This window comes from Mustela erminea, chromosome 2 (genome assembly GCF_009829155.1).
Source record: "Mustela erminea isolate mMusErm1 chromosome 2, mMusErm1.Pri, whole genome shotgun sequence".
NCBI classification, from domain to species: Eukaryota; Metazoa; Chordata; class Mammalia; order Carnivora; family Mustelidae; genus Mustela; species Mustela erminea.
This window is the reverse complement of record NC_045615.1, coordinates 133,536,247-133,556,224: the sequence shown is the minus strand read 5'-3', so window position 1 is coordinate 133,556,224 and position 19,978 is coordinate 133,536,247.

Below are 19,978 nucleotides of genomic sequence, written 5' to 3'. Positions count from 1 at the left end.
TACTGATGAGTTTCAAACCATTAATGGGTGCCTAAATTTGAACTATTTGATACAAAATTTTCTTCTTTTGTTTCTTTTCAACAGTTTAAAAAATGTAAAAACCATTCTTACCTCCTGGAATGCACAAAAACAGCTAGTAGACTGGATCTGGCACCTGTGCTATAGTTTGGTGACCTCTCTTCTAGAGCATAGCATGGTCCATGAAGTTACCAACAAATGTTACTAATTATTATTAGAGAATTAATTACTAATTAATTACAACATTATTCATAAAAATGAATCAAATGCATGAAAAACATGCTAAGTGATAGAAGCCCATCATGAAAGACTACATACTGAATGTATATGATATACTAGAAAAAGCGTCTATAGAGACAGAAAGTAGTTTTGTGGTTGCCTAGGGCAGGGGAGTGTGCAGGGTTAGGAGAGAATGGGTATTGACTGCTAATAGGTACAAGATTCCATTGTGGAGCAATGAACAAATTCAAAAGCTAATTTCATGTTGGTTCATAACACTGTGAACATATTAACAATTAAGTTGTGAACCTTAAATGGCTGAATGATAGGGTCTTCTTTTAAACATTGAGGTTGTTTAAAAGAAATGAAATACTTGTATTAAACATGGAAGTTCCCCAACCAGGATTTCTTTTGATCTGTCAAGTCATGGCAAATGACACAAATGATCATTTGGGTACTGCCTCCAATATTCCAAATCAAACACACAAACATGTCAAAAATAATGCATTTTCATATAAGTATTTAAAACAACTTGGCATTTATTTCTTCCACAATCACTCATTAAATCCAAGGATTCACTAAATACTGTATCATGGCAATAAAAGCGTAAATAAGCTGGTACCCTTGTCTTGGAACTGATTATAAAATAAGGTGTGGAGACAGGTACATAAAAGACACAGGATAACTGGGTGTGATGAAGGGGCAGTTGTACAACCAGAGGTTTGAATGGAAATTGTGGAAGCATAAGCCACAGAGAACTTCTCCTCCAAGACAAATATAGAAAATGTCAGACCAAAACCTGAAGGTAAGACCAATTAAGCGCCATTAGTAGAATTTTATTTTGAGCCAGATACTTGAAAGGCAGGATTTGAAAAGCATTTACTCTAATCCTCAAGACATACTAGAGCAAGAAGAGAATTCAGGCAGAAAATAAGACTTGGAGATGATGATAAACAGTGTTCTCCATTCACAGGAATGAAAGAGGAAAGATGGGTAAAGAAGGAAAGTTGATTTTAAGTCTGAAAATTGGAAAACTGAGATTATTGGGGTTGGACTTTTTCAGGAGCGAGTAATAGGTGAAATGAAAATGGTTAGGCTCCTGCGGTGCGTGTCTTAGCCCAAGAAAACGATTCTCATCCCTGGGAACTGCACAAAGTCATTGAAACTATGTGGAGAGGTAGGTAACTTTAACCTTAGCAGATGATAGAGCCTGGAACACTGGAAAGCAAAGAGGGGCCCCAAGGAAAGTCAAAGAAAGAAGGGGCTCAAGGTGTGAGGGACGGTTGATGTCACCATGACTAACCAGGTAGTCCTATCTGTATAGGGAGGCAAGTGAAATCAAGACATGGCCATGAAATAGAACAAGGGTTGTAACACAAATGCCTTCTGGATCAGAGGCATGGAAGAAATAAGCAGTTAGAAATGAATATAAAACAATAGCAAGCCCAGCTGATGGCAACTAGAGGGAGTAGTCCTTGCTACATCAGTAAAGAAAGGGAGGAAACAAATACAGAAAGGAGGAAGGAAAGCTGAAATGGAGGAAGAGGGCAGGAAGGAAGGTAAGAAGGAAAGAAAGACTATCTACGAAACAAAACACCTATATTTGGTCCAGACTTAGATTTTTTGATCCATGAAGTAGAAAAATAGGGAGAAGTTAAGGGACTGGAGATTATCTAGAAAGTAAGCAGCATGTTCATTAAGAGGACATGGACTGGATTTTATGGAGGACAAGACATTTTCAGAAAAACACACTATGCTGTTTATCTGAAATTCAAATTTAAGTGAGTTTCAATGATTCTAGTTACATGAATAAGTTAAAAGGATTTTGCAAATATAATTAGCCAAAAGGAGATTATTCTGGGTAGCCTCACTTATCAGATGAGACCTTTAAAGAAGGTGATGTATCTGAATTCTGCTGGTCTCCAGGGAGAAGCAAACAACCATATCATCAATTTCCCATGAAGTGGTAGCCTCTAGGATCTGAAGAGCTCGGTCATACAACCGCGAGGAATGAATTTCTGCCAACAACCACATGAACTTGGAAGAGGACTCAAACTTCGAATAAGACCTCAGCCTTGACTAATCCAGGAATCAGCCTCATAAGACACAGAGCACAGGAATCAGCTAAGTGGTGCCCAGACTTCTAAGCTACAGAAACTGTGAGATATTAAATGTAGATTGTATGAAGTCACAAAGCATGTAGTGAATTGTTACACAATAACAGAAAACTAATATAGAGTATAATTTCAGATTTCTAAGTGAATTTAAAAATTAAGTAAGTACTTGGTTTTGAATCTGAGGCTGATTCTGCCATTTTCTAGGTGAAATGGATTTAAAAGATGCTGTTATGTTTAAAAATTGGGAATGGTCCAACTTCAAATCCATGTTCTTCTATATTCGAAGGGTGAATACCTCATGCCATAAATCCCAAAGATAATGTAGAATAAAACAAATATCTTTTATTCTTTTATTCCTTAGCTGCCCTGACAGCAGGCTCATCAGTATTTCCACTATTGGCACAGAAATTCCTCCTTCCCTGTTTCCCTTAGAGAAGGAAGACTACAATTGTCAACAAGTGACAACACATGAAATAACAATCATCTCAGGGATTGCATGGCCCTGCACTAAGTTCTTGAATAGTCCTCACAACAACTCCTCAAGGCTGGAATTATTAGCCACATTTTCCTAATAAGGAAACAGGTTCAGAGGGATTAAAGGACTTGCTGAAGATCACCCTCATAGTAAATCATAGAATTCAAATTAGAAAATTAGATGGTTTGGGTGCCTAGGTGGCTCAGTGGGTTAAAGCCTCTGCCTTCAGCTCAGATCATGATCTCAGGGTCCTGGGATCGAGCCCCGCATCGGGCTCTCTGCTCTGCAGGGAGCATGCTTCCTTCTCTCTCTCTCTCTCTGCCTGTGATGTCTCCACCTACTTGTGATGTCTGTCAAATAAATAAATAAAATCTTTAAAAAAAATCAGATGGTTTCTCATAGAAATCTTTGTTCTCATTCTCACTGTTGTGAAACAAGTCTTCTCATTTAAACATAGTCCCTTCCATTCTCAAGCCTCCATTCATGATTCACCCATCCACCATTCAGGATTTAGAATGGGACTCAACACTAACATGAATCCTAAATTCCAGGTTACCAATAAATCTGGGTTACCCGTGAAGTAGATTTTTCATAAGTAGCCTGTGTATCGGGGAGCCTGGGTGGCTCAGTGGGTTAAAGCCTCTGTCTTTAGCTCAGGTCATAATCTCAGGGTCCTGGGATCGAGCCCCACATTGGGCATTCTGCTCAGCAGGGAGCCTACTCCCCCCACCCCGCCTGTCTCTCTACCTCCTTGTGATCTCTTTCTTTCTGTCAAATAAATAAAATCTTCTAAAAAAAAAGTCTTAAAAAAAAAAAAAAAAAAGGAGCCTGTGTATCCTCCGCAGGTACTCAATACCATACGTGGGGTATGGTATTGGCGTGGGGAAAATCATACAGTGGCAAATTTCTCTACCTGAAAATAAGTTTCTGCTAAGTATTTTAGCTTCACTTGATTCCATGAAGTTTTACTTCCTGGATATAAAAAGAAATTATATAGGCTTTACAGAGAAAAATCGCAAATGGCTTCTGCAGCCAAGGATAACTGCTAACACATGCCCAGGTCTTAATTATCCTCAGCATATAGTGATTGTATTCATAACTCTAAAAAATGATTCTGTTTTAATATCCTATATTTTCTATTTACAGATTTATAATTCTGTAGGAAAAATGGATAGCGTTATGCAACATTTGCTCTGGTAGGCAAAGAGCTTAACACTGTTGATGAGAAAACAGGATTTGAATATGTAAATCAGTCAGCAAGATTACATCAAATTTTATCAGATCCCCGGAGCAGAGATGGTATTGATTTTTTTCAGATAATCTTTTACTAACTGTATTATATGTCTTAAATATTAACCAGCAAGAGAAATTTGTCTAATATCCAATTTGTCTAATAGGATAATCCTTTTTACCCTGCATAGTATTTATATTAATGTGAAATATGATATAAAAGACAATTGTAGCCTTAAAATAAATAAACAAGCATATAGACATCTATTAAAATGATAAATATACACATACATATATTTTATGTATGCTCAGCTGCATACTATGTGCATATGTGTGTGTGTGTCTGTCTGTCAGTGTGTGTGATGTTCAACTCCCCAATTTTCCCAAGTACTGGCTGGTATGATGTTGATGTATCCTTCTGCTCAGCTAATAGAAGTTTGGTAACGGGTTAAATTTTGCCTTGACTTGATTCTCCATCCTGGTCTGATTTAAGACAAAGCAGAAGAATGCCAGCTCTATCAGACAGAGATTTTTGTCTCTTTTACGGATAGGTTGCAAGTGTTGAGGCACTGCCTGGGACACAGTAAATACATGCTGAATGAATATAATAAACAAATGGCCTAAAACTTGATTATTTTTCCATATGTGCAAACTGTGAACAGGAAGAAAATATGTTAAGGTGTTAACATCTTGCTTTAAAAATGGGAAAAGAAGCTAAATTTGTGAGCTATCTTCCTTCTCAATAAGGGTTTAGCCTACTTATTTTATTTCAACCGGAGAGATTATGAGGTAGGATGACAGCAGAGTGCATCTTTCTTAAAGGATGAAATGAAATCGCATTCAGTATCATCAGGATCCTTTTAAATAACAGCTTCTTGAGGTTGGATGGATCACTGATAGCCTTCTTCATTTTTCTCTTCCTTATACTCTGAATTTTTTTCTTAAATCAAGACTACCATTCCATATGAGTTCTTCTGCATATCATATATACTTACAACATTATATAAAAAAATCTTCTTTTTTTTTATATGAGGACATTACATCCCTGTAAGTAGGTATAATACTAGTCTGTACTAACGTGGAATCCACACTGGTATAATTAAGCAATTACAAGAATAGCACTAACTTAAAAGGACTGAGAAAAATAAAAAAGATTAAGCATCTTCCCTTCAGGGACACATTTGTTACTTCCGAAAAAATATTGACAACCATTCCATCATGAACCTTTTTTTAGGGTATCAAAATTGGCACTAAAACCTACTTAACTTGTATGCGCAACTTAATTATCCCTCGAAACTTGAAATCATAACTATTTAAGCCAAAAGTTTCCATAATTACTCAGCATTGCAAATTATTTTGTATTTGTGGTGAATTCATTAAGGCAGAATGGTTCATTGGTTAGATCATAAGAGACTTGTTTCAAAAATCAGAAATTTCATCTAACACTAATTGGAAAGTTAACCCCATAAAATTGTTTTAATGGTCAATATCCTGCCACTCTGCCTAGCTTATCCAAAGTGAACAGCATGGGGCTGATGAGTCAGGGGAATGAGTCAGAGCCGCTCGGCTGTATGTGGTAAAGGGATCCTCCAAACAATTATTTCATTTCTAGACACCACTTAGATAAATAATGCATAACATTATAACCCAGCATGAGATTCAATATTTTGACTTAGAAACAGCTTTGCTCTTTCTTGCAGGACAATTAATATCTGGGTAGATGCCACTGTGAATGATGAATTGTTTCTTAAAATGTTGTCTGATTTCTTTTCACCTCTTCACGTTGGTGCACATATTTTTTTTATGAACCTTGAGTGCCTAAATAGTAGTACAAATGCATTTAAGCGCCATGGAAATGGCCTTGAGACATAAGCCTATGGCCAGACCTTTTATGCATCACAGAAACACATCAGAGCTCTTGTAGGAAAGGTGACATCAGAAAGCCAGCATTCAGGGTTAACACTAAGGTTTATTGGGTGCTATTTTACTGAGGATACTACTTGAATATGAGAGAGTTTTCTTCACCCAGTTCCCACTGACTTTTCTGTTGTCTGTGTGCTACTTTACACAAGCCCTTGCTGTTGCTTAGCCTTCAAGTTCATGCATCTACAGAAGCATATAAAAAAGCGTATTATCTGTCAATCCACGAGCAGGGGGGGAATTGCACAAGCAAAGCTTCCTTATGCTATAAAAAGAAATACAGTGGCTTCAGCTCCTAGTGAGTTCCCAGTCTTCACAATAAATCACAGACACTTAGGTCAGACCTCCACAAACTTCTTTCTACTGATAAGGCACATTGCACTTTACTCCCTGTAGTTACTCCCGAGTTGCTGAGCCAAAGACCGGATGAACGCCAAGAAATGGAATCTGCCTTGAACAGCTCAAAAAAAAAAAAAAAAAAAAAAAAAGAGCCAGCAATGTCCCCAGGTCTGAGAACCCAAGAATTAGCAAATGTGTTGATTAAAGGGAGCAGAATTTTTAGAAAGGAATTTTAACAATGGGTTGCTACAACAAAAATTCATTCAGAATTTATGCTCCTAAATACCTTGCTGTAAAACTGAATAATGCACATTTCAAATGAACACAATATCTGATTTCTGTTGTTTGGCTTTCTACAAAAGTGTCAGTCAAAATTTGAGCAGTAAGACAGAATAGTTTATCTTTGCGTAACTTCTTTAACATCGACCCCAGCGTTGAAATATTGACACCAAAAGGCAAATTCAGGAAAATAAGAAATAAGCTATTTATGGTGAGATGAAAATGAATCCATAAAGCATTAAGGGTCGCATGGCAATGCCATACACCTGACAAAATAATACCAAGGGAATGAGGTTGGGTTCAGATGTAAATAGAATCATGTTTACTTGCATTTTCCCTTGTTTCCATTTGTCTTAGTCAGTTTGTGCTGCTCTAACAGAATACCGTGGACTGGGTGGCTTGTAAATCACAAACATGTATTTCTCACAGTTCTCAACTGGCCTGAGTTCAAGATCACAACGCCAGCAGATTTGGTGTCTGGTGAGTGCCACACTTCCTGGTTTGTAGATGGCCGTCTTTTTGCTGTGTTTTCACATGGTGGAAGGAGCAAGAGAAATCTAATGGGTCTCTTTTATAAGGGCACTAATGCCATTCATGAGGACTCTACCCTCATGACCTAATTTCCTCTTGGATGTCTCGCCTTCCAATATCATCATAGAATTTCAACATATGAATTTGGGAGGTAGGAGCAGTGCACAAACATTCAGTCCACTGCAAAACTGAAAAGCAGAAAGCAATCAGAAATGAAGAAAGAAAAACATTTAAAACCATCTAGAGAGAAAAAGCACAATTGTCAGTGAAAGGATAATTTCTTGACGTTCAGTCCATGACTCTTTTTCCCTATTTTATTATGTCAGGGCTAAATATTCTATCAGGAACAAGCTACTGTTCATTCATTTGTATGCTCACATATTCTGTGTCTCTCCCTTTATATTGAATTTTAAGGTGTTTTAAAGAGATTGAAGTAATCCTTCAAAATAAGTTTTTACACCAACAGGTGTTTTCCTAGAAGCACAGGTAAATAGATAAATGCAGATAGCACCTGCACATATATTGCTCATTTTCCTGCAGGGAACCAGTCTTGTCGTTTCCTGGTACAAGACAGATAGATACCAAGGCATAGATCTATCCATCTATTAAAGCAATGGCGCATTAGTTCTGAGAAGAATCCTTACTGAAAATGGATGGGCTGGTGGAAAGAAAAGGAAACTGCAGCTTCTTCCACTCACCTTCTTACAGGTGAGATAAACAGGTGCAGAACCACGGAGGGCACAGAGGGCTTCCAGCAATTTTAGGCAAAAAAAAAAAAAAAAAAAAAAAAAGAATACTCAAAAAATAATTTGTTCTGAAATTTGTTGAATCTTTCCTGTTGGCATAACTTATTACTGCACTTAATGGCTTTCTTGCAGTTGCTGTTTTATCCCATATATGAAACTGTAATGAAAAGGTTAATCATCGCTCACCAGGGTTTTTTATAGTTAGAGGCTATTAATGGTTTGAATGGAGTCCAGGTACTTCAAACCCTCAAGCATTTTGAAAGAAACCAGTTATTAACTGGGGCCATGCCCTACGTACTAAGGAGTACATAATAATTTCCACTCCGAACAAATCTGGACTTAAAAGAATATGGGAAAGTCAAAGAGTCTCTTCTAGTACCTGTTTACTGCTAGCTGCGTAAGTCAAATTTAACATTATATAAAGTGGAGGTTTTTTTTGGTGTTTTCCTCTTTTTTTTTTTTTTTTTTTTTTGCAATTGACCTAACAATTTCTAGTTAAGTATGAAGAGTGTCAGCTCTGGAATCAAAATTCGGTGAATAAGAAACAAAACTCTGCAAACTTTTACTTATATGGCCTTGGGTCAATTATTTCACCTTGATATGTCTCCATTCAGTTTCTTTATCCATACAATGAGAGTAATTGAAGTACTTAATCTGTACGGTTGTTGTGAGCATGAAATAAAGAAATCCCTGCAGAGGGCTTAGCATAGTGTCTACCATATAGTAAATAATGAATGTGCAATTCTTATTACTGTTAATGTCATCATTATTGTTGCTACATGAAAATAAGAGATAATAACTTAAAAAGAATCCAAAACTCAAACAGAAAAACATATTACAGTTTTCCAGATAATGACCTATGCACAAAATTCCATTTATGAATGGTCTTAGTACTGACATGTATCAATACACTCATTAATAGCTAGGATTCTTAAGAAAACGTGCTGCCCTTGTCTGTCAATTTTACATTGCTGATTCAACTGTCCTCTAGTGTGAATAAGATTTCTGTCATGGTTATGGTTATTCACTGAGCTGTGTACAACCTTTATTGCAGTAACTAATGACATGCATTTCTCCAAATAGTGAGTGTGCATAGTGGGTCATAAGAGTTGACTGGTAAACATAATAGCAAACTGCTCCATAAAAAAAGTAATATCCTCAATTGGACCTTCTTTATAATACATGTTTTCATGCTTTTACTAGAATGGAGTCAAGACACCTTGATATAAGAGGTTAACTATTATTAGCAAAGTATTTTCAAAGTAAGAGTTTTTAACATTTTATGGTCTGAAATTTTGATTATCTATGGCCCATAAAGACAGTCTTACTGAATAACTAGATCTGCATGTCTATGTAATTCTTTTCAATGCCAGAAAGTCCTGCTCCTTCCTAGGCAACTCAAGCCAGCAGCCTAAAATACCAGTGAGGGGATATGCCACTAGAGAGAACTGACATCAGTTGGGCCATAAATGGGCCAATGATATTTCTTACCTAGGACAAAATATTTATTCTCCTCAATGCCAGTCACTAATTAAAAATCCCAAATTTATTTCACTGCTTGGGGTGAGATGAATTCTCTTCATTTGCTACATCCCTTCATCATAATCAGACTTTGCTAGAAATCGGCAAGGGGACTTTGGGAAGTGCAGAGGAAAACCGACAAAGAGACATAAACTTTCTTTTTTTTTTTTTTCCCCCAGAAAATATATTGAAGAGTGGGTCCATGATTGCCTTATAAATAGCACATTCCAGGACCAGACCTTGAACAGATTTCCTTTTCTCCTCTTACATTCACAGATTCAAAGTTTATCCTCTCCTGCCCTACCCTATCTCAAAATAGGTGTCTCTAAATAATAAAGCTAGAAGGAAATGAATAGTAGACCATTCTAGTTGAGGCAGGGAAGGAAAAGGCAGCTCCTTGAAGGGAGGTGGAAGGAAAAGGTGATGAGGGAAAGGGGAAGAAATCACAAAAGGTTAAGATTTTGTCCAAGCAGAATAGAAAGATGAAGGGCTAGGATGTGGGAGAGACCTGAAGAAAGTCAATATGAGCGAGTCTGGGGTGAAATGAACACCTTCAAGCTGAGGATAAACAGGGAGAGGACAATCTACTCAAATGGCACCACTTTTGTTCTGTTCAATTTAGAATTAGAACTAAAACTAAAGCAAAAGATCTTTTGTACATTTTTTTGGTGTTATGGGCTGAATGGGTTCCCCCAAATCCTATGTTGAAGCCCTAATCTCCAGGACCTCAGAATATAACTGTATTGGAGAAAAGATCTTTGAAGAGATAAATGAGTTCAAATGAGGTCTTAGGATGGGCCTTAATCCAGTAGGACTAGAAGTTTGACACAGACATATGTGTACACAGAGAAAAGAAGATGTGAAGATAGAAGGAAAAGAGCCATTCACAAGCCAAGGAGAGAGTCTTCAGAAGAAACCAATCCTGCTGACATCTTGTTCTTAGACTTCTCATTTCCAGAGATCTAAAGAAATAAATTTCTTTAAATTACTCAGACTATTGTTTCTTGGTCTTTTGGCTAAGATCAAGTGTACTCAGACTGTGATATTTTGTTATGACAGCCAAAGAAAATGAATGTACCTGGTCTCTGATGTGCTTTTGTCTAAGTAATGGTAATATACCTTAATAATGAATATTACCACACCACTGTTTAGTTTTTATTACCTGATCCCAGAATTTAACAGACTTAGCACTGCTCTGTTTCAGGTATCTTGATAGTTGTGAAGTCTGAGGGATGAACATGTTTCCAGTGCTCTCAAGAGGCCTACATTGTCACTGGGGACAGACATGTGTCAAGATATAAATTTAAATGCAACCCTGCTCAGGGCTTTGTGAACAGAGTGTGTAAGAGGAACAAGAAGGGAATGACTGCCCAGGCTGTCTAGTAAGGGAAGACCCCGTGACATGGCCTCATGGAGAAATCTTTGAGATAAAGTACCCTCAAGAGGTAGATTGGAAAGCAAAGACTAAAACATAGTATTTCTGTTACCATACATAAAGATTTTATAGGTAACACAATTTTTAAAACCTCAGGATTTCAAAGTTTTCATGTTATTCAGGCTCAATGCCCCTTGATAAAGCAATACTTAGTGTTTAGAAAATCAGAAACATGCCATTTGGACATCTTTTTTTTTTTTTTTTAAGATTTTATTTATTTATCTGAAAGAGAGAGATCACAAGTAGGTAGAGAGGCAGGCAGAGAGAGAGAGAGAGAGGGAAGCAGGCTCCCTGCTGAGCAGAGAGCCTGATATGGGACTCGATCCCAGGACCCTAAGATCATGACCCGAGCTGAAGGCAGCGGCTTAACCCACTGAGCCACCCAGGCGCCCCAACCATTTGGACATCTTTTATGACAATTATTAACTCCTAGGCATTAAGCATAACAATTGTCAGCAAATGGAGGACATATGACTCACACTTTTTTAGAAATGTCGACTCACACAGGTTAAAATCCCAGAGGCATATTCATTAAGGTCCTTCTGCCTCTGTGAACTCAACTGATTCTTGAGGACCACCTTTCTCTGTCTCTCATTGTCTCCTCAATCTTTAAACACCATTTTCTTCTGGTCTACTTCACTCTCATGCAAATGATTTCTCCATTGTGCTTCCTGGCACCTCAAGGTTTACAACATAATTAAAACTAAGGATACCTATAGATCAAAAGCCTCTCCAAGAAAATAAAATCAGTGAAAATATCAGTATTTGATCTTGTTGGATACACATTTTTTCACATATTTATCCTAGAGAAATGTTAGAGCTAATGAAATAGAATATACTTATTTGTCAGACCTGGAACAGTGCCCAACTAACTGAGGCAAACATTAGAAAAAAGACTGAACCCTACTTGGACCACAGGAGCTGCATTAAACTTGTGGTACTGGTCAGATAAAGTGTAATGGATGATACGCACACAGAAGCAGTAGCTGTATGCTTCCTGATTAATACAGAACCTTTTTCTACTTCACATGTGTGTATGTCTTCTCTCTCTTACTTTGACTCCTTAATGTTTCTTCAATTTGTTCTATTCTAAAAAGAGCAAAGATGCATATAATATAGAATGGGTCCCCAACACTCTTCTTTAGACTTATCAACTCATTTAGTAAGTACAACAGATGTATAAGTTACCTTTATTGTCCCCAGATAAGGATATCTAAGCCACCTGGGAGTAGGTGACTTTCATAAAGTCATGGTAGCAATAGGGGGCAGAGCCAAAATTTAAAGAGAGCTTGGCTCTAGAGTTCATCAACTTATTCTCTGTGTTATATTACCGTTCCTGTAAGTGGTGTTCAGAGTGTACTGAATGATTAAATGACTAGTGGCATGATAGATAAAATTTAAGCAGCAGCACAAGGAATTTAATCCAGAATTCTTATTTACTACCACAAGATTTTGTCTGTAAGACCTATTGCCTTTGGAATGATTCACTTTGATGTTCTTGTGATTTAATTTTTATTTATTTATTTATTTAGTTAGTTAGTTAGTTTCCTGACTTAGAATGTCTTTTCATTGTTATGCATTGCATTCTTAGTAGTGAATGGGAAGAGATTTTCTTTTAACCAGTGTTCCATTTATTTATTTCATCTCATTTAGATGAAGATACTCTTAAAAGCTGCAAGAGTCCAGGTAGTTATAAATCAGAATGCTAATCTGTGAGGTTCATTTTACCAATGTTAACAGTCCTGTCAGAATATTAAAGATGTGACTTAATACCCTGTTAAAAACATATTTACAAATGGAAAATTTTTATAATACTTGGTTTTGGTGTGTAAGAAAATGGTAAATGTGAGCATGTATGCACTTGGCTGCCTACATAAATATAATTCTGCTTTCTCTACTAGTTCATTAGGGAAATTTTCCATTTTGATTCAACTTTGGTTTTATCTACAGGATAATTCAATATAGATTGAACCTAATTAATTTTAGTCTTAGAACTATGCATTAGTGGATATTGGTTTGCAGATATGCACACACACAAATGCACACACACACACACACACCCTTCACCCCCTTCCATAGCTACTTCCACTAGTGTTGTCACACAACAAACTCTTGTTTAATTGGTTCAAAAACTCAGAAGAGATTAAGAAAGAGTTCTTATTAGTTAAGAGTGAAGTCTGGCCCAAAAGTATCAATTTAGATACTAGATAGAAAGGTGGTCTAAAAATGCAAGCAATTCCAAGCAAAAGAGTTCAAAAATCTCCTTCAAAGAAGCAAAGTCCCCATGTACTAAGACCAAACTCAGAGCTCTCTAAAGATACCTCCACTCTCCAGAAGTCAAGCTACAGACAAGTTGGTTTGTCAGTATCCACAACAGGGTAATAGATGTCCCAAGCCTTGCTCAACAGTATAAACACACGATTAGAGAATCCTTGGCTATAAACTTCTTTCTTTATTTTTATTTTTATTTTTTTTATTTTTTTTTTCTTTTCTTTATCTTTATTTTTATTTTTAACAAATATGTGAATTTACCAGAAAATGGCCATTTCATAATTAAAGCTAAATAATAATAGATGACAAGTTTCTAATTTGCTGTAAGTTTTTAGGTTATACCCAAACTCAATCTTACTAAACTGCAATAATCACAATAGAAACAATATAAATATAGAAAAGAAAATACAGTGAGGGACATTCTATTTGACATCAAGACAGGAAACATAATTTGTGGTAAGAGTATATCCCAAGAATAAAGAAGGAAACAGAAACATAAATTTGTGAAATTAAAACATAGTCAGACTTTAGTAATATTAAATTTGTTATATATGTGTAATTGCCCTTGAATTAAGTTTTTATAAACTTGATATATATATATAGGTAGATAGATATCTATCTATATATAATACATGAGTATAAGATATATTTATGTTTACTTTTATCTCCAATCATAAGAGTCAAGGCTACCTAAAATTCAAGTCCAGAGATAAATCATGGAAGATTAACTCCTTAGAGCAGTAAAAACAGTTAAACAATCTCACAAATAAATTTCAGTGATGTTTCTTCATTTTTTCAAAACCATCTATAAGAGTATTTGCTACTTGAGATGAATATTCTATCATAAATATTCTCTTAACCATTGTGTTGGTTCTGACCCCATTAGGCTCTTCTGTTACAGCCACCAGTTAAGAAGCTATTTATATAGTTTTCTCAGGTGCTAATAGTTCCCTCAATTGACATCAATGTTCAGATGAACATTTAGAATTCAGTTTTCGGCTTTCGTGTCATTCAGATTGTCAGTTTCATTCATCTTCCCGAGAGCAAGTCAGTATGAAATAACATAGACCTATCAAAGAAAAATGAGCCTGGGAGGCCTCTATTGTTTTCAGTTCCATTCAACATAATTATTACTTCATTCTATGCCAGACTTTTGGTATTCAGAATTAGCAAAAATTAAGTATGATTATTACCAAGAAAAATGTCAGCTTTTCAGAGCATATCATCATTTGGAAAATCACGATAGATATCAGAGAGTATTTTTTAAATGGTGGTGAGGTCTAATTTTAGAAGTGGAAAAATGGGCAATTCCCATCCACTTTTGGCTGTTGATTGGTTGTGTTTTAAAGGAGAAAATAAGATTAATATGTATCCTAACATGATTGGGAACGTCCCATTGGAGGACACTGAAGAACCTTCATGAGATAGCCAGAGAACCTGCAGCACCGAAAATCCTTAACAAAGAGCCTAAAATAAATTCTTACAATGAGTATAACTGAAATACACCTAAGGAAATCATGTAGCAGGCAATATTTTTAAATTAGCTAGTCAACAGTACACTGGCTGAGGGGAAAACAAACATATACAGTGTTTGAAAGCAAATAAGGAGAAAGACAGGCCCTGCTGTCAATACTAAGCTAAAATCCCTAATTACAATGCGCAGGTTTCCAAGCTAACTTGCAGTGTGACCTGAAAACATGATTTGTCTTCCCTCGGAGCTGTGGTCAGTGTGAGGCTAGAAGTCTGGTCCGTTTGCCCAGGGCCCAAGAGATCTAGCAAGACACAAAAGAGTCAAGCAAATGGCCCTATAGAATGTAAATAGACAGAGAAACAAAGCTGCTTGGAAATATCTCAAGTCAGGTGCCTGTCTGGTATGCTTTCAGACCACGAATGAAAGGCAGAAAAGGTCTGGAGAAAGATAAATGAAATTATAAAAGAAAATCAATAAACACTTAGAAGAAAAAGATTTTTGAGCAGTTTTTATATGCCAGTTATTGTGATAAGTGTATTCACTTGTCATGCTCTTCAGTCCCAGAAATAATTTATGCGAAGAACTCAGTACAAATTTTCTGGCACTGAGATAGGGCTCTCAGAGGTGGTGGTGGCCATTACTATTATTATTATTATTATTAATCATGCCTGATGCAAATTTTCATTGGGGGTTAAGGGTGTTAAGTGAAAAGGAAAGGTGTGTGTTTGGAATAGGGTGGGACTCACATTTATGAAGTGCCTACAATGTGCTAGGTTTTTACATGTCTAGGTATATATCAACTTAGAATAACTCTGGGGAATATCTTTACCATCCCTAACTTATAGAAGAGAATGTTGATACTTCCTTCCTCTTAAATTCTCTTTTTTATCCATACTCTCTCTCTTACTTTTGCTCTTTCTTCCCTCCTTCTTTCCCTTCTCTGCTTATTAATTTATTATCATTTTTCTCCCAGGGAATGAGAGAACAGTTGGTTTAGTTTCATTATGGAAATAGATTAAAATAAAATAAAACGTGTATGTCTATTCATGTACACACTTGTACATGCATGAACACATACATTCATATATACACATACATATGTGAGTATATACAGATAAACTTAATGAAGTGAAAATGATACTGAAACATGTTGAATCTAAAATTTAGGTTCATGGACCAATGCATGACACATATTCAGCCAGAGAAGAATTACAAATTGGTCTTTCAACTTCCTTACATCCATCACAAAGAAATATAAGCAATATTATAGGGATCATTGTGTATGTAGAATAAAAACAAAACATAATAAAAATGCTCATTTTTTTTCCTGATACTTAGCCAAAGAAGGGGCAGAGTAAAACTGGTCTACTCCCTTCCCCTCTAAAAAATCATCTACAAAAGAAGGATAAAAAAAAATGTAAAATCTACCTTCGACACAACAAGGAGATATTTGTAACCCTGAAACACAATATAAAATGACAGAAGAAGGTAAAAAGGACAAGTAAATGACTTAGCTGAGATAAGTTCAAACTGAAGCAAAAAGGAAAAAAAGGACAAATCAATTTTCCTGGCCAAACTCCAAAAAGGCTTAGGAATTGCAGGCAAAAGTTACATTTTAAGGCAGAGAGGAGGGATGGGGAATGGTTTGAAGATCCTTTTCACTGCAAGGAAATCCTAACATTGTCCTGATCTCCCTGCCTTATGGAGTCAGGTGCCTTTCTTCCTTGCCCTTGAAGGAAAAGAAAGTCTAGTCTGGAGAAACTGAAAGGGAGAGTCCCTTACCTTGGAAACAAAAGGTATGGTTGTTGGCAGAGGGGAGGTAAAAGTGCCTTGGTAAGTCCGGGGCTCTAAAATGTCTTCCTTGCCCGAATTGCCTCAAAATTGCAGTGCCCAGGAATTTGTCTGATGGGCAGGAGACAGTAGGACCCCCTTTCAGCAAAATTGAACCCCTCTAGATAGGAGTTCTACAGATACTGACTGGAGAAAAAAATCCAGTTCACAACACCACAGTGAAATCAGGAATCTACAAGCTACCTCCGTGCAATCAACTTACTCATGCTTAAGATCAATGAACATTTGAGTGTGAAAGGTGAAATATGACAGGTTACAACTAAAACATTTAACTCAAAATAGAGAAAATTTAAGTTAAAATAAGAACATTGACAATAAATACAAATTTCACATATAATAGATATACTATCTGAAAGATATAAAAAAGGATATTACATCTTTTAAAAAAAAGAGCAAAATCACATTAAAGGGAAGAATATTCAGGGGTGCCTGAGTGGTTCAGTTGGTTAAACGTCTGCCTTCTGCTCAGGTCATGATCTCAGCGTCCTGGGATCAAACCCCATGTTGGGCTCCCTGCTCAGTGGGAAACCTGCTTCTCCCTCTCCCTCTGCCTGCCGCTCCCCCAGACTCAAGTTCTTGCTTGCTCTGCTCTCTCTTTCAAATAAATACATAAATAATCTTAAAAAAATAAAAAAATAGAAGAATATTCAATAAAAAACTCCTATATATATTTATAAACACAAATTTATATATGAAATATATACATATATATTTCATATATATACATATATATGTGTGCGTATATATATATATATATATATATGCACACACACACACACACTGAAAATAACAATTTTGATAGAATGGCCAAAGCAGGTTGGGAAAAGCTAACAATTTTTGAAATATTTATATATTGATATATAAAATAGAAGAGAAAACATAAGATAATTTGAGGAGTAATGCAAGAGTTTTAACAACCTGGCTTCAGAAAGAGCAGAAAATACTCATGGGGAAGAAATAAAGATCATTTCATCCAACTCAACAGACACAAATGACACTTCAGAATGCAACCCAATGAATGAAAAGGTTTCATACAAAGTCACATCATCATGAAATTTCAAAACACCAGAGATAAAACATATGAAAAATTTCCAGAGACTATAAACAGGTCACATACAAAAATGGTAGAGCAGACTGTATGAGACTTCTCAAAAGCAACTTCTGAAGCGAAAAAAAAAACACAAAAAGAAATTCTTTCAATATTTCAAGGAAGATCATTTTCCTTCAAGTTTTTATAGAAATCTATGCTGTTAATCAACTTTGTGGGTAGAATTGTAATATTTTCACATTTTCAATGTCTTTAAAAGATTGGGCCAATACCCATTTTCTTAGGAAGTTGCTAGAAGGTATTTTTCAGCAAAAATGGAGTAAGTAAACCAAAATAGGGAAGATTCTTCAAGGCAGAGTTAGAGGGAATCCCCCTAGCCAAGAGCTTTGTAGAAAAAACATTTCAGAGTCAACAGGTAGTAAGATGGTTCCAGGAGGGATATTCTTTTCAGAAATAAGTAATAAGTTAGGTGACAGGTTTGACCAAATGAGAGATTACATATATATTTTACACGCTCAGAGGAGAGCATGGTAAGACTTAGCTGCAAATGTCCCAACACTACTTTAATCTGTCATACCCTAAACACTGAGTTTACATATTAGTAACTCTTAGTTGATATTGAAAATCAAGCTCTCTCTCTTTCCTCTTAAATAAGCTCATCAGCATAGAAAGCGAGTAGAAAACACCACTTTTCCCCATTGATTATTGTTTTCAAAGACAGGTTCTTTAGGTGGGAAGCAAAATTTACAAAGTTGAGTAATGGGATGAGTAAAGAAGTTGTATTTAAGTGTTTTATACAAAGAAGAGATTTTTTTTTTCCTTAACTGAGCAGCATGTATTCAGACATTTCAAATAGACTCTCATTTGTCACTTTCCATAAATGCTGGCAGAAGTCAAACTGTGCTTAGGGCCCTTTCAGCAAACAGCTTGTGAATTTTTTCCAAGTGTTTTTTAAACCATTTCCATGAGCCCAGTATCTGTAGACTTGTTTTGAGCTCTCCAAAGCTATAGCTATCTGGGTCACTGCTCCTCTCTGGACATTGTACCTCTCGACCATATGCTTTGTGAGGGCCTCACACAAGTTCTGCACAGTAGGAAACACTCTTGAGTTGGATGATGCTGTTGCATTGATGGTGCAGATCAAGAAAAATCGCCCAGGGTCCCCAAACAGTTAATTTTTATTTCAGTCACCCCCTCCTCCTTTTGCAATTGTACTAGATCCTATCTCCCATAAAGGTATTAAAATGTGGTTTTAAATGCAATCCAAAGAAATTTAAAAGAGAATTAACTTTTTTACATTTTAGTCATTGTTGTTGAATGTCTGCTTTCTGTGTTATGCCCTACAATATCATTGGGGATTTTTGAGACGAGATAGATGTTAAACATATGGACATCAAATATACAAAGTGTGGAATGAAGGTATGTGGTTGCTGTCATAAGCACCCGATGTCACTTCCGCTTGGATTCTATTCCTGCCTCCAAGAAGTCTTCTGAGGTCACCTGAATTTATACCAACTAGTCCACAGGCCTAGGGCGAATGGTATTTCAACCATAATTAAGGCATTTTGTAGGATGGGTTAAAATAAGACCTCAAAAATGCAAGATTTTTATGGCTTGTATTTGGGTTTCACAAAAATAATATAAGAAAAAAAATTGAGATTTTACTTCCACTTTAAAAAATGTTTCAAGAAATCTTCACAGAAAAAAACAGAAGGAAAATTAGGAATTGCTACATCAATGCAACTTGGCATTTGTTAAGTACTTCCCGATGTTAGACATTTTTCTCTTATACATATTCCTAGTTCAGGGAGAAACAGTCTAAAGACAGTAGGTAGGAATCATCAAGCAGCCCAACCAGAGCCAGCAGCAGAATCTGATATAAATTATCTGGCTTTGGTGAGATGTATGAGCTTGTCATACATACTCTGAAGTTCACTTTAAGGGATTTAGAAAACTCAACAGTTGAACAACCTACTTGTTCAGGTGATGGCTTGGAACCAGTTAGCTTTAGGCAATATCAGTTGAATGTCTACATTTATCTTTGCTATAAATGAAAATCCAGTTTTTCTCCTGAAGACAGACAAAAATCTTCATGGTTGTTAAAGCTATTCAAACATCTTTTGGGTACATTTTTAAAAGCTCAAGTCTCTTACAACGAATTTTTCCGTCAATTGGAAATAATTCTTCCTCCCCTTCTAATTTTTATAATCTTAGACATAAGCTGCACTTAGCAAAGCCCCCTGAAGAAAAAGCAAGATCTCCTTATTATCCAAAGGATCAGTCTTCACATGAGAACACAAGCTCCTAAGGGGGAGGGGGGTGGAAAGTGAAGCACTCCCCATATGTAGGAAGATTTGTTATCTTAGTTTATTTTGGGGAAAGTTGGAGTTTCCAATCATATTTCATATGGCAGATTGGTAAGGCAATATTGTTAGAAGCTTGAAATTCATTTTTGTCAACTTTTTGCTCATCTCCACTAAGAGTTAAAATGACTTTTGGACCCTAGG